Raw genomic sequence first — 13,822 nt, forward strand, 5'->3', positions numbered from 1 at the left:
CCACAATGTTTGCGGCTGGCTCAGGCGCAACACTCTTTGCCTTTTTTATTTTTGCCCTCGGTTGTGGAGGAATGTCGCCTTTTTGTTGCTTATTCTCCGGCCGGAGACTCCGAGAGGAAGCACTTGCACCGGAAGAAGGTCCAATAACACTCGTTCGGGTGAAGGCCTCCTACAGCAACCTCGCCATATCAACATGATCAACCAAAACATCCTCCTAGCGGAAGACCTGAACTCAACAAGAAAGTAGAGTTAGCCAGTTTTCCTATACGTGAGGTAAAAATAAGAAAATTTCAACCTACCATGATTTTTGGCCTTCCACCCGTATTTAAGGTCCAGTTCTTTCTACCGGCGGGTCTCAGGCATAATGACGTCCAAAGTCTTCTGGACCCACTGGTCTAAGCCTTCAACCTTTGGTGGCATCCTCTTAGTTACTAAAATTAAAAAAAAAAAGGATCAATAATAGCATGGGACAACCTTTAACTAGAAGAGAGGACACACTTTGAACTTACGAGTACTATTCCATGATTCAGGAAAGGATGGAAGTGTGGCCGGGATGATGTCACCGGTGGAAACTACAACGAACCGTTCCATCCATCCACGGTCATTGTCATCATCCATGCTGGTGACCAAAGCATAGTGACCACGTTTGCTGAAGTTTATTATTCCCCCACAGAAGATCTTGGGGGAATAAAGGTTCATCAGTCGAGCCAAGGAGAGCTCTTCCCCCGTCTCCTCGCATAGACACCAAAGATAGGCGAACGTCCGCCACATAGAAGGGTTCACATATGCCAAGCAGACCTGGTAACGAAAGCAAAACTCTAAGACAACAGAGTCAAGCCCCCCGCTCAATGAGAACGGGCCCAAAGTGAAGGGGTACGTGTAAACATATATAAAATCCTTCTTGGAGAAGATTACCCGCTCCGCTAGGTCAGGAGTAGTGATTTTGAAATTATGGCAACCACAGTCTTCCTTCACAGCAGGGATGCTATATGGACGGATGAAAGAAGGATATACACCAATAGCCCATGTGAGGGAGGAGGGGGGTTAGCAAAAGGAAACTTCTCTTCAAAGTCCTTAGTTGTAGTAAGCGTTTTAGGGATAATGGTGCTCACTGTAGAAGGAGCAGCATCATCAATACTTTCTTTGTTCTTTGAAGAACTAGAGTTTTTGGAAGAAGAAGCCATAGTTAAAAGGGAAATAAGGTTTTCTCTGAAGAAAAAGAAGGTTGAAATCAAAAGTGAGTTGAGTAAAGAGAGTTTGAGAGAGTTCGAAAAATTATGAAGTGTAAAAACTAAGATTGATGCATATAAGTAAAGGAATAGGCGGCTACAATTGTGGCCATGATTACCTCGAGAACCGGCGAAAGTGTTGCTGAATCATGAGATGACGCATGTTCGGGGCATTAAATACAGAGAGACGTGGGTCTAATCCACTGTCAGAAACTTTTCAGAGGGGGTCAGAGAATTTTTCGCCAAGAAATGTATCTTCATCAACTTCCCGGTGACACAAGGATGTGCCACCGGAAAGCAGGGGGACTATCTGTATAGGGTAAAATATGTTCATATTAAATACTCGCATAATAGAGCGACACGTGGAATCAGAGACATATGGAAAGCAAGACAAATGAAAATCATGTTTGGGGCAGCAATCTCGGTTGTCCCCGAAGGGAATGCTGCTCATAAAGACAAATAAAGGCCTGCCACCCGAGAACATTCAATGTAGAATATTTTATGGCGTTAAGTACGTAGTCCGCTATAGAGAATATGGCATTCAGTACCTGCCATTACAAATTCTTCAATGACTCCATAATTGTCATTTAAGAGGGGCTTGATCGTAGGACCTTGTTCCCTAGGTGCAACTATAAATAGTGAGCTCAATAGCCATTGTAGGGACACGAATTTTCTGACAAATTTATGTTATATACTATTCAAAGCTCAATACATTTTATCTTCTTGCTTGTTAATATCATTATTATTGCCTCTGGAAGTTCTGCTCCCGGAACCAAGATTTTTATTATCTATCTCGATTTCAATGCTAAATCTTGTATTTTTATTTATTTTATTTATTAATTTGGGATCAAATAGATTCGCTTGTCTATAAACCACGTATAAATTCAACTGTATCGTTTTACGGGTAAACACCCATAAAACTTTAAATCCTGGATTCGCCTCTGGTCGTAGCTATACTTTTAGAAAATTATCATTTGTAGTTATATATATATATATATATATATATAAGTTTTTCCAGTACGATATCACTCTAGGATATATTGTTTATAAAGTTGTGATACAAAGCTAGAAACTTGGATTGTTCTATTTGGAATAGAAATGTTTCCTAAGTTTGGAATGATTTTATTGGGAACAACTTCAAACTTGTGAATATGGGCGGCAAACGAGCGGGTTGGGTTGGATATGAGCGGGTCGAAAACGGATAATTCAAAAAACGGATAAATTATCATATCCGATCCGTATTTGAAACGGATAAAAAATGGGTTATCCTACGAATAATATGGATATCCATATTATCCATGGTTTTTTGAATATGATCACTTATGGGAGAATTCCTAATCTTCCAAATTTGAGGAACCCCCAATTTGAGGTTTTACAAATGTAAAAGTTAAACACATTAGTTATCCATTGGTTATTCATTTGATTAATTATTTTTTAAGTGGATAATATGATTCTTATCCATATTCGACCCGTTTTTAAAAAGTTCATTATACAACCGACTAATTTCTCTTGGTTTTTGGACCATATGTCCATAAAAAGGGCTTACATTATGGAGATTTGGCCCCAATCTGGTTGAAGTTGATGGGCACTTTAAGATCTCTCAATTATTAACACTTGAATTAGTTGTTTGGTGCTCAACTTATTTGGTCCCATATATTGTTTTCCCTTTTCTTCCTTTTCTTTTTCGGAACAATAATACTAAATAAGCATTTGAAGATTACAGATACCTTACGAGTAGAGGTTTTGCTTTATAAGTTAGAAGTTTTGAGGTTTGTCCCTCTCTTCCTTTTTCCAGCTCCCTATCAATGATAAAAGAGAAAAAGGAGAAGAAAAGATACAACATTTCGTTACTACGTGATTTTCTTTTTTTATCCTCAAAGGTTACAACACTTATTATTATGTTGAAAAAAATACTTATTAACTCGATGTTTGTATCAAAAGAATAAATATAATAAGATAGTATGTTTTTTTTATCGGCAGTGTTAGAGCCACTTTTGTTCAAGGATCGCTAGAAATTTACATTGTGTTGATAAGAAAACTATTTTCTATATATTGTAATTACTTTATATTTCAATTCGTTTGTTTGGACTCTTCTCAACAAACATGAAAAGCCTTCTTTAAAAACAATATCTTTACTTTGTTTTAAAAAACTTTTTTATGATCATTGTTTGACCAAATATGAAGATCTTGGTTCTAACAAATTAAATTTATACAAATAAGGATTAATCTTAGTTAACAATAATATCCTGAAGATAAAATTCTCGGAAGTGCAATCAATAATATATAGATATACTCCAATAGCAACAGTGGTACACAATCAATATTTAAGAAGCCAAACAGAAGTAACGTAGCATTAAATAGTGATGAACAACAATAAATGACATTTATGCAAATAGAGCGAATGAGTCACCCGATAAATGATGAAAGCAATGGATGTTCTTTCTGACAATGATGAGTGATAGACAAGCCTTAAAATATCTGAGTTATTCTCAGATCCAGTGGAAAAGTATTGACAAGAATCTTAGTGAAAAGGTTGTTTTTGTGTGCTTGCAATAAGATCCGATCTTCTCTTTAAAGTCAGAATATATTTTACAAATGAATATCACATGTCCCCTATCATCGTGTCTGTTTCTATTTATAGGGAACATGTTTCTAAAAACCCTAATAGTACAAGTGTAAAGAATATTCAATAAAATATTCTCTTTAATGCCTTATCTAGAAACTAGTTGTTATGACTCCGTCAAGAGCATTCGACCTCAGCCTCGATCCTTGACGGCCCCTCGACTTTAATCCTTGCTAATTCTTCGACCACGACCTTTGCTGTTCTTTAAGCCACTTCAACACGTGGCAGCCTGAGAGTGTTTCGCTAATGTCATCCTGACTTAAGTATTTTAGAGACAGATTTTGACCCATACAAACTAAATAAGACTTTTAAAAGACAAATTATTCCAACACGTTTTTCTAATACTTTCTCAAATATTTGTTTAAAAAGATTCTACAAAAACTTTTCCATACGCTATTATCCTTTATGCCAAATTGCCAAGGATCAATTCCTCCATAATATATTAAATCGAGTTAGCTTAGTATATATATTTCCTTCAAATTGTTCCATTTAGCAATCGGCGTATTAGCCTAAACAAAGATATCTCCATAGGAATTATGGTACTTCTCTTACTTCTAATCCTACTTTATCCATATTTTATTCTTTGATTGCATGATCTTGAAATCATTAGGAATCATTACCATAAATAACTTTATTTAGTTTGCGATAAAGATTTTCGAACTCAGTTTCCAGATCATAACGTGTTCTCCAACTATATATTCTTATCCTGTTATCCAAAAGCCTTAATGGACAATCGACTGTTAATTTATCTTTCAGTTCATTAAATAATCAAGACTAGTGCATATCTGAGTGATAAGCATCAAGCAACAAATATCCTTTAAGCTTTTGACAGCATCATGTTAATTTACACAGGAAATACCACTCAAAGAAACAGTAGTATTGAATAATATATTGAGGTGGTGTCACATATCACCATTAACTTATTGTGGAGTTCACCTATTCTATATTAGTTATAAATATACTTCCTTTACAAATTAAAGTTATCTAAGATTCGTAGAGAGAGAGAAGGGAAGATTATCTTACTGACAGAATATTTGATTATCATAAACATGTTACCTTAAAGAATGATTCTAAAATTGATATATATAGAGAGAAAAATGATTAAAAAGTTTAAGTACATAGGAAGGAAATGAAAGGAGATGCTACTCGCGAGTAAGCCTAATAATTTTAAGTACATAGGAAGTAAAAATTTTAAGTACATAGAAGGCCTAACAATTTTGCGGAATAACAGAATATAAAGTTGAACTCAAACCTCATCATCTTAAATAAATAAAAACTGTGATTCAAAATAGTTACAACTCCCAAAACTCAGAAGAAATAAGTCACAAGCTCTAAAGAGAAAATACTAAGTATCTCTATACATCAAAGTCTAATAAAAATAAAGAAAACAACATAATAAAGATATAAGGGGACTCCGAGGTCTGCAGACACTGGTAGATATACCTTGAAATCTCCACGTACGGGCTATCTCACTGGTACCTGGTCTGGTAAGCAATACCTAGATCTACACAATAAGATGTGCAGAAGTATAGTATGAGTACACCACAACGGTACCCAGTAAGTGCCAAACCTAGCCTCAGTAGAGTAGTGACGAGGTCAGGTCATGGCCCTACTGAAAATAATAAGAAACAAGGCAAAAGATATAATAATATAATGAAATGACTGAGAAGTAAACAATGAGAAATTACAGAAAGATAACAACACTGCAAATAGAGGTAAACAACAGGGGTGCTCCCGAGGTACCGCCTCGTAGTCCCAAAAGTAAATACACAACAGGAGCGCTCCCGAGGTTCCGCCTTGTAGTCCCAAAAGTAAATATACAACATGGGTGCTCCCTAGGTACCGCCTCGTAGTCCCAAAAGTAAATACACAAAAGGGGTGCTCCCGAGTAACCGCCTCACAGTCCCAAAAGTAAATATGCAACAGATAACCAATGGGACAATGAAATTACAGCAAGGTATCCTACAGTTAAAGATTGAATACAAAATAAAGGAAGTAGGTAATCCAACTAAGCATGTTGCACAAATTGCAAGTAAGAGATAAGACGAAGACACGTAGACATGCAACATTAGGCTAAACATGATGACTACACATGCTAGAGTAACTCAGTTAAGGAATTAAAAATAAAACTACTTAGCACGAACCGGATTTCTAATATTTAACCCGAGTACGCACTCGTCACCTCGCGTACACGGCCTTCACGTATTGCAAATACCATAACAGTACCAAAACCTAAGGGGAGTTTTTCCCACACAAGGTTAGATAAGTCACTTACCTCAAATCTCACTCAATCAATTAATAAGAATGCCTTTCCCTCAACTTTCCAACTCCGATCGGCTCGAATTTAGCCAAAATAATTACATACTATAAATATAACTATAAGAAACTAATTTAAATAATAAAACTACGACTTTAGCAAAGAATTAAAAAATCGTCCTAAAAAGTCGACTCGAGCCCATGTCTCGGAACTAGACCAAAATTATAAAATCCGAACACCCATAAAATAACGAGTCCAGCCATATAAGAATTACTCAAATCATACCTCATTTGGCTTTTCAAAACACAAAAATTCGGTCTAAGAACTTTCACCATTTCCCCCCAAATTTCTCAACCCAAATCCTTAATTAAATGAAGAAATTAATGATAGATTAGTGGAGGTTAATAAAAAATGAGTCAAAAATCCTTACCCAAATGTTTTCTCTAAAAATTCCTCAAAATTTTGCCTCAATCCCATCTCTCTAGGTCCAAAAATGGAGAATGAAATCAAACCTTCGAACTTAGGGCTTTTCTGCCCAGTTAAACCGCTTCTGTGAAGCCATAGCCGCATTTGCGGCTCCGCACCTGCGGAATTTTCATCGCAGGTGCGGCCCACACTAAGGCCAACATCCTCCACTTCTGCGAGAAAATAACCGCATCTGCGCACGTGCACCTGCAGAGAAAATGTCGCACCTGCGACCAATGCCTGCTCCTGTGCTTCCTGCTATCGCAGAAACGACTTCACTTTTGCGGAGACCTTCCCCCTTCTGCGATCTCAGCGAGCCCCACTCACTACCGCACATGCGCTTCTAAGGCCGCACCTATGGCGTTGCACCTGCGGCCATACCCATCGCAAGTGCGATCATACTCAAATCCGAACACCCATATGATAACGAGTCAAACCATACACGAATTACTCAAATCTGACCTCATTCGGCCTTTCAAAACCCAAAAATTCGGTCTAAGAACTTTCACTATTTGTTCCCAATTTCTCAACCTAAATCCTTAATTAAATGAAGAAATTAATGATAGCTTAGTGGAGATTAATCAAAAATAAGTCAGGAATCCTTACCCAAATGTTTCCTCTGAAAATCCCTCAAACTTTTGGGTCAATCCGAGCTCTCTAGGTCCAAAAATAGAGAATGAAATCAAACCCTCGAACTTAGGTTTTTTTGCCAAGTTAAACCGCTTCTGCGAAGCCATAGCCGCATCTGCGGCTCCGCACCTGTGAAATTTCCATCTCATGTGTAGTCTACGTTAAGGCCAGCATCCTCAGCTTCTGCGAGAAAATAACCACATCTATGAACGCGCACCTGCGGAGGAAATGTCGCACATGTGACCAATTCCCGCTCCTGCGCTTTCTGCCATCATAGAAGAGACTTCGCTTCTGCGGAGACCTTCCCGCTTCTGCGATCCCAGCGTCTCCCACTCACTACCGCACCTGCGCTCCTAAGGCCGCACCTACGACTACACGCATCGCAGGTGCGATCACACCAGAAGCAGCAGTGCTTCAGCAATGCTTAAGATCCAAAATTATTCCGGATTCAATCCGAATCACACCTGGGCCCCTCGGGACCCCGTCCGAATATACCAACAAGTTCCAAAATACCATACGAACTTAGTCGAGTTTTCAAATCACATAAAACAATGCTAAAATATGAATTGCACATCGATTCAAGCCTAATAAACTTTAGAACTTCAAACTTCTACATCTGATGCCGAAACCTATCAAATCAAGTCCGATTGATTTCGAATTTTGCGAACAAGTCATAATTAACATTACGGACCTACTCCAACTTACGAAATTGGGATCCGACCCTGATATCAAAAAGTCCACTCCCGGACAAACATCCAAAAAATCATCCAACTTTCCAACTTCGCCAATTAATGCTAAAATGACCTACGGACCTCCAAATCAATATCCGGACACACTCCTAAGACCAAAATCACCCTACGGAGATATTGGAACTATCAAAACTCCATTCTTGAGTCGTCTTCATAAAAATCAAACTATGGTCTATTCCTATGACTTAAACTTCCATTTTAGCGTACTATTTCACTCTGAAACCAAAAACCAAACCTCCCGGCAAGTTACGTAACCACAAAATGAAATAGAAGGAGCCATAAATAGGGGTTCGGGGCTAATACTTTCAAAACGACCGGCCGGGTTGTTACATCCTCCCCCTCTTAAAACAAACGTTCATCCTCAAACGAGAATAGAGACATACTTGAAGTGGTAAAAAGATGAGGATAATGGCTGCGCATATCATGCTCGATCTCCCAAGTCACCTCCTCGACCGGATGACCCCTCCATTATACCTTCACTGAGTTAATGCTCTTCCACCTCAACTTTTGAATATGCTTGTCTAAAATGTCTACCGGCTCCTCAACATAAGATAGATCCTTGTCCAACTGGACTGAGCTGAAGTCTAACACATGATATAGATCGCCGTGATACTTACGGAGCATGGAAACATGGAATGTTGGATGAACTGCAGAGAGACTAGGTGGTAGTACAAGTCTGTAACCCACCTCTCCAACCCTCTCAAGAATCTAAAAAGGCCTGATATACCTAGGGCTAAACTTGCCTTTCCTCCCGAACCTCATAACACCCTTCATGGGCAAAATCCGGAGTAAGACCCGCTCCCCAACCATGAATACAACGTCGTGAACCTTCCGATCCGCATAACTCCTCTACCTGGATTGGGTTGTACGAAGTCGATCCTGAATCAATTTAACATTTTCCAAATCATCCTGAACCAAGTTTGTACCCAATAGCCTAGTCTCGTCCGGCTCGAATGAACCCACTAGAGACCGACACCGTCTACCATACAAAGCCTTATACGGGGCCATCTGAATACTCACCTAATAACTATTGTTGTAGGCAAACTTCGCAAGTGGCAAGAACTGATCCCAAGAACCCCCAAAATCCATCACACATGCACGAAGCATATCCTCTAATATTTGAATAGTGCGCTCAGAGTGTCCGTCCGTCTGAGGGTGAAATGTTGTACTCAACTCCACCCAAGTACCCAACTCATGTTGTACGGCTCTCCAGAACCACGATGTAAACTACGTACCCCGGTCAGAAATGATAGATACCGGCATGCCATGAAGCCTGACAATCTCGCGAATGTGAACCTGAGCCAGCTGCTCCGAAGAGTAAGTAGTAACTACAGGAATGAAATGAGCTGACTTGGTCAATCTATCCACAATCACCCAAACTGCATCGAACTTCCTCTGAGTTCGTGGGAGCCCAACAACGAAATCCATAGTGATCCACTCCCATTTTCACTCCGGAATCTCTAGCTTCTGAAGCAATCCACCTGGCCGCTGATGCTCATACTTCACCTACTGACAATTTAGGCACCGAGCTCCATACTCCACTATGTCTTTCTTTATCCGCCTCCACCAATAGTGCTGCCTCAAGTCCTGATACATATTCGCGGCATCTTGGTGATTGGAGTACCTCGAACTGTGAGCCTCCTGGAGAATCAACTCATGCAAGTCATCTACATTGGGCACACATAGCCTTCCCTACATCCGTAACAAACTGTCATCTCCAATAGTGACCTCTTTGGCATCGCCGTGCTGAACCGTGTCCTTAAGGACAAGCAGATTAGGGCCATCATACTAATGCTCTCTGAAACGATCATAAAGAGAAGACTGAGAAACCACACATGCCAAAACTCTGCTCGGCTTGGAAATATCCAATCTGATAAACTGGTTGGCCAAGGCCTGAACATCCAAGGCTAAAGGCATTTTTGCTACTGGTAGATATGCTAAATTGCCCAAACTCTCCGTCTTGCGACTCAAGGCATCGGCCACCACATTAGCCTTCCCGGGATGATAGAGAATGGTGATATCATAATTCTTAAGTAGATCCAACCATCTCCGTTGTCGCAAGTTAAGATCCTTCTATTTAAACTGATGTTGTAGACTTCGGTGATCAGTGTAGACCTCACAAGGGACACCATACAAACAGTGCCGCCATATCTTCAAGGCATGAACAATAGCTGCAAACTCGAGGTCGTGGACAGGATAGTTCTTCTCATGCACCTTCAGTTGTCTAGACGCGTAGGCAATCACCCTACCGTCATGCATCAACACCGCGCCGAGACCAATGTGCGATGTATCACAATACACCGTATATGACCTTGAATCAGTAGGCAATACCAGCACTGAAGCGGTCGTCAAGGCAGTCTTGAGCTTTTGAGAGCTCTCCTCACACTCCTCGGTCCACCTAAATGGAGCACCCTTCTGGGTCAATCTGGTCAAAAATGCTGCAATAGACGAGAAACCCTATACAAATCGGCGGTAATACCCCGCCAAGCCAAGAAAACCCTGGATCTCCATATCTGAGGATGGTCTGGGCCAACTCTGCACCGCTTCAATCTTCTTCGGATCTACCTTGATCCCCTCACTCGATACCACATGACCTAAAAATGCCACTGAATCTAGCCAGGATTCACACTTCAAAAATTTTGCAAACAACTTCTTTTCTCTCAAGGTCTGAAGCACAGTCCTCAGGTGCTGCTTATGATCCTCCCGGCTCCGGGAGTACACCAGAATGTCATCAATAAATACAATGACGAGCGAGTCAAGATAGGGCTGAAATATATTGTTCATCAAGTGCATGAATATTGCTGGGGCGTTGGTCAGCCCAAAAGACATCACAAGGAACTCGTGATTACCATACCGAGTCCTGAAAGCAGTCTTCGGGATATCTGGCTCCCAAATCTTCAACTGATGATAGCCTGAACGCAATTCGATCTTAGAAAACACTTTGGCACCCTGAAGCTGATCAAATAGGTTATCAATAAGTGGCAATAGATACATGTTCTTCACTGTAACCTTGTTCAACTGGCGATAATCAATAAGCATTCACATAGAACCATCATTCTTCTTTACAAACAAGACAGGAGCACCTCAAGGCGATATACTGGGCCGAATGAAGCCCTTATCTAGCAACTCTTGCAAGTGTTCCTTTAACTCCTTCAACTCTGCTGAGGACATACGATAGGGTGGAATAGAAATGGGCTATGTGCCCGGTAACAAATCAATACCAAAGTCGATATCTCTATCAGGCAGCATACCCAGAAGATCCGCCGGAAATACGTTTGGATAATCCCTCACTACCGGAACTGAGTCGACGATAGGAGTGTCAGCACTATCATCCCTCACATATGCCAGATATGCATCACACCCCTTCTCAACCATCCGCTGAGCCTTTAGAAATGAGACAACCCTTCTAGGAACATGATCTAAGGTACCTCTCCACTCTAGTCGCGGTAGACCTGGCATAACCAACGTCACCATCTTGGAGTGACAATCAAGGATAGCGTGATAGGGAAACTACCAGTCCATGCCCAAAATAACATAGAAATCCACCATATTGAGCAATAATAAATTGGCTCTGGTCTCAAAACCACTAAGAACAACTAAACACGATCGATACACACAGTCAACAATAATAGAATATCCCACGGGTGTATACACATAGACAGGAGAACTCAAATGTCACGACCCAAAATCCATAAGGGTCGTGATGGCTCCGGACACCACTGTCAGGCAAGCCAACAATAATTACTTAATTGGGTTCTCATTTTGTTACTTTTGAAATCATATTTTCCTTCAATTTAAATAGCAAAGAATGAGGATTATAGAGTAAATAATAATACTTTTAACAAATTCAATACATAACAACCCATAATCATCCCAAACCCGGTGTCACAAGTGCATGAGCATTAACTAGGAATATAAAATACAATACAACAACTGTCCGGAATACAAATTGGATAGGTTAAATGTAAATACTCTGAAGGAGACTCTGTTGGTTGTGGATCGACGAATGGAATGCAGCTCACCTAGGTCCCCGCATGCAAACACGTCTCTGCTCTCACAAGACCACTAGTCACATATGTACCTGCACAAAAATGTGCAGCAAGTGTAGTATGAGTGCGTAAGCAACGTGTACCCAGTAAGTATCTAGCCTAACCCCAGAGAAGTAGTGACGAGGGTTCGACATCGACACTTATTAGTGGTCCAATAATATCATGTACAGTAAAGAGATATATAAATATGAAGCAGCGTAAGTAAATGAGATAAACAAGTATAGATTATATGGTACGAATGCCCCTCCTTTACGAGGAACTCGAGCTCTCTATTTGGAAATTTCCCTCCTTAACCGGAGCATATATATGAATATAGTGGATCTCATCAGATAGATTTTCATAACCCAAATCGGGAAAACTTACAGATACCCTGGCTTCTTGCCAAATATTACGCACGATTCCATAAGGATATGATATAGAAAATGCCGAGGCGTACGGCCATATCCAACATAATAATAAAATTATGCACTGCCGAGGGTCGAACGGCGCGAACCATAGATGCATCTATTTAACCTGTCGAGGCGAACGACCCATCCCATAAGAGTGTGGTACATCAATCCTGCCGAGGCGAATGGTCCGATCCCATAAGAAGTGAAATACAAATTCTTGTTGAGACGAATGGCCCGATCCCATAAGAGTAAGAAGCTTTGACGAGTCCTTGACCCCACTCACGAATAAACGTGTGAGTTGTAATTTCTTTAATATATATGTGTGTGTGTGTGTGTGTGTGTGTGTGTGTGTGTGTGTGTGTGTGTGTGTGTGTGTGTGTATATATATATATATATATATATATATATAGTATATATATATATATCACGGAAACATGACGTAGGAGGAGTAAAGTTATTCGGTGACTAATCGTGAACTCGTGAAGTCTCTACAATAACAAGTCTATTTCTGAAGTAGTAATGTAAAACAGAGGAATTTAATAGGAGAGACTGCTAAAATAATACATCTATAGTATGATGTGAACCTAAGCCTACCCGGACAATAACATGAATGTAGCTACGTACGGGCTCTCGTCACCTCGCACGTATGTAGTCCCCACAACAAGTAGCACATATCCATATACAATACCTAGGGTTAATTTTTCCCTCACAGAGTTAGGCAGGACACTTACCTCGCTCCAAAATTCCATAACCGACTCCAAAGCCTCTCTAACACCTCAAACCGATGCCCCCCGATCCAAAACTAGTCAAATAAGATGAAGCCCAATCAAAATATACTCTAATATTCATAATTAATCAATTTTCAACTCTGCTCGAAAAGTCGATAAAAATCACCCTCGGGCCCATATGCCCGGATTCCGAAAATTTTTGAATACAAACACTACCCATAGCACTACAAACTCCAATATATAATTTATTCTCAATTTCATGTCCAAATTCGTGATCAAAATTCAAGAATACCAATTTCTAGGTTTTTCTTCAAAATCCCAAATTTCTAAAACTTTTCATGCTTGAATCCATGTAAAAACCATGTATTTAACTCACAATGTGAAGAAATCACTTACCCCATTATAGTTAATGAAGATGGCACTCCAAAACTGCTCTAAAATCGGCTCTCATGGACGAAATAAAGTGAAAATGAGCCAAAATCCCGTTTTATAAAACCTCACTACCCAGCGATCCTCGCACTTGCGGTGCAATAGCCGCTTTTGCAGCTCCACACCTGCAGAAATTCCATCGCAGGTGCAGCTCCAGCTCGGCCCAGCAATCCCGCATCTGCACTCCATGTTGCGCATCTGCGCGTCCACTTCTGCGGTCCATACGCCGCACCAGCGCCCATCGCCCGTTCTTGTGTTTCCCACTTCGCACATG

The sequence above is a fragment of the Nicotiana tabacum genome, chromosome 23, assembly GCF_000715075.1.
Source record: "Nicotiana tabacum cultivar K326 chromosome 23, ASM71507v2, whole genome shotgun sequence".
Lineage (NCBI taxonomy): Eukaryota > Viridiplantae > Streptophyta > Magnoliopsida > Solanales > Solanaceae > Nicotiana > Nicotiana tabacum.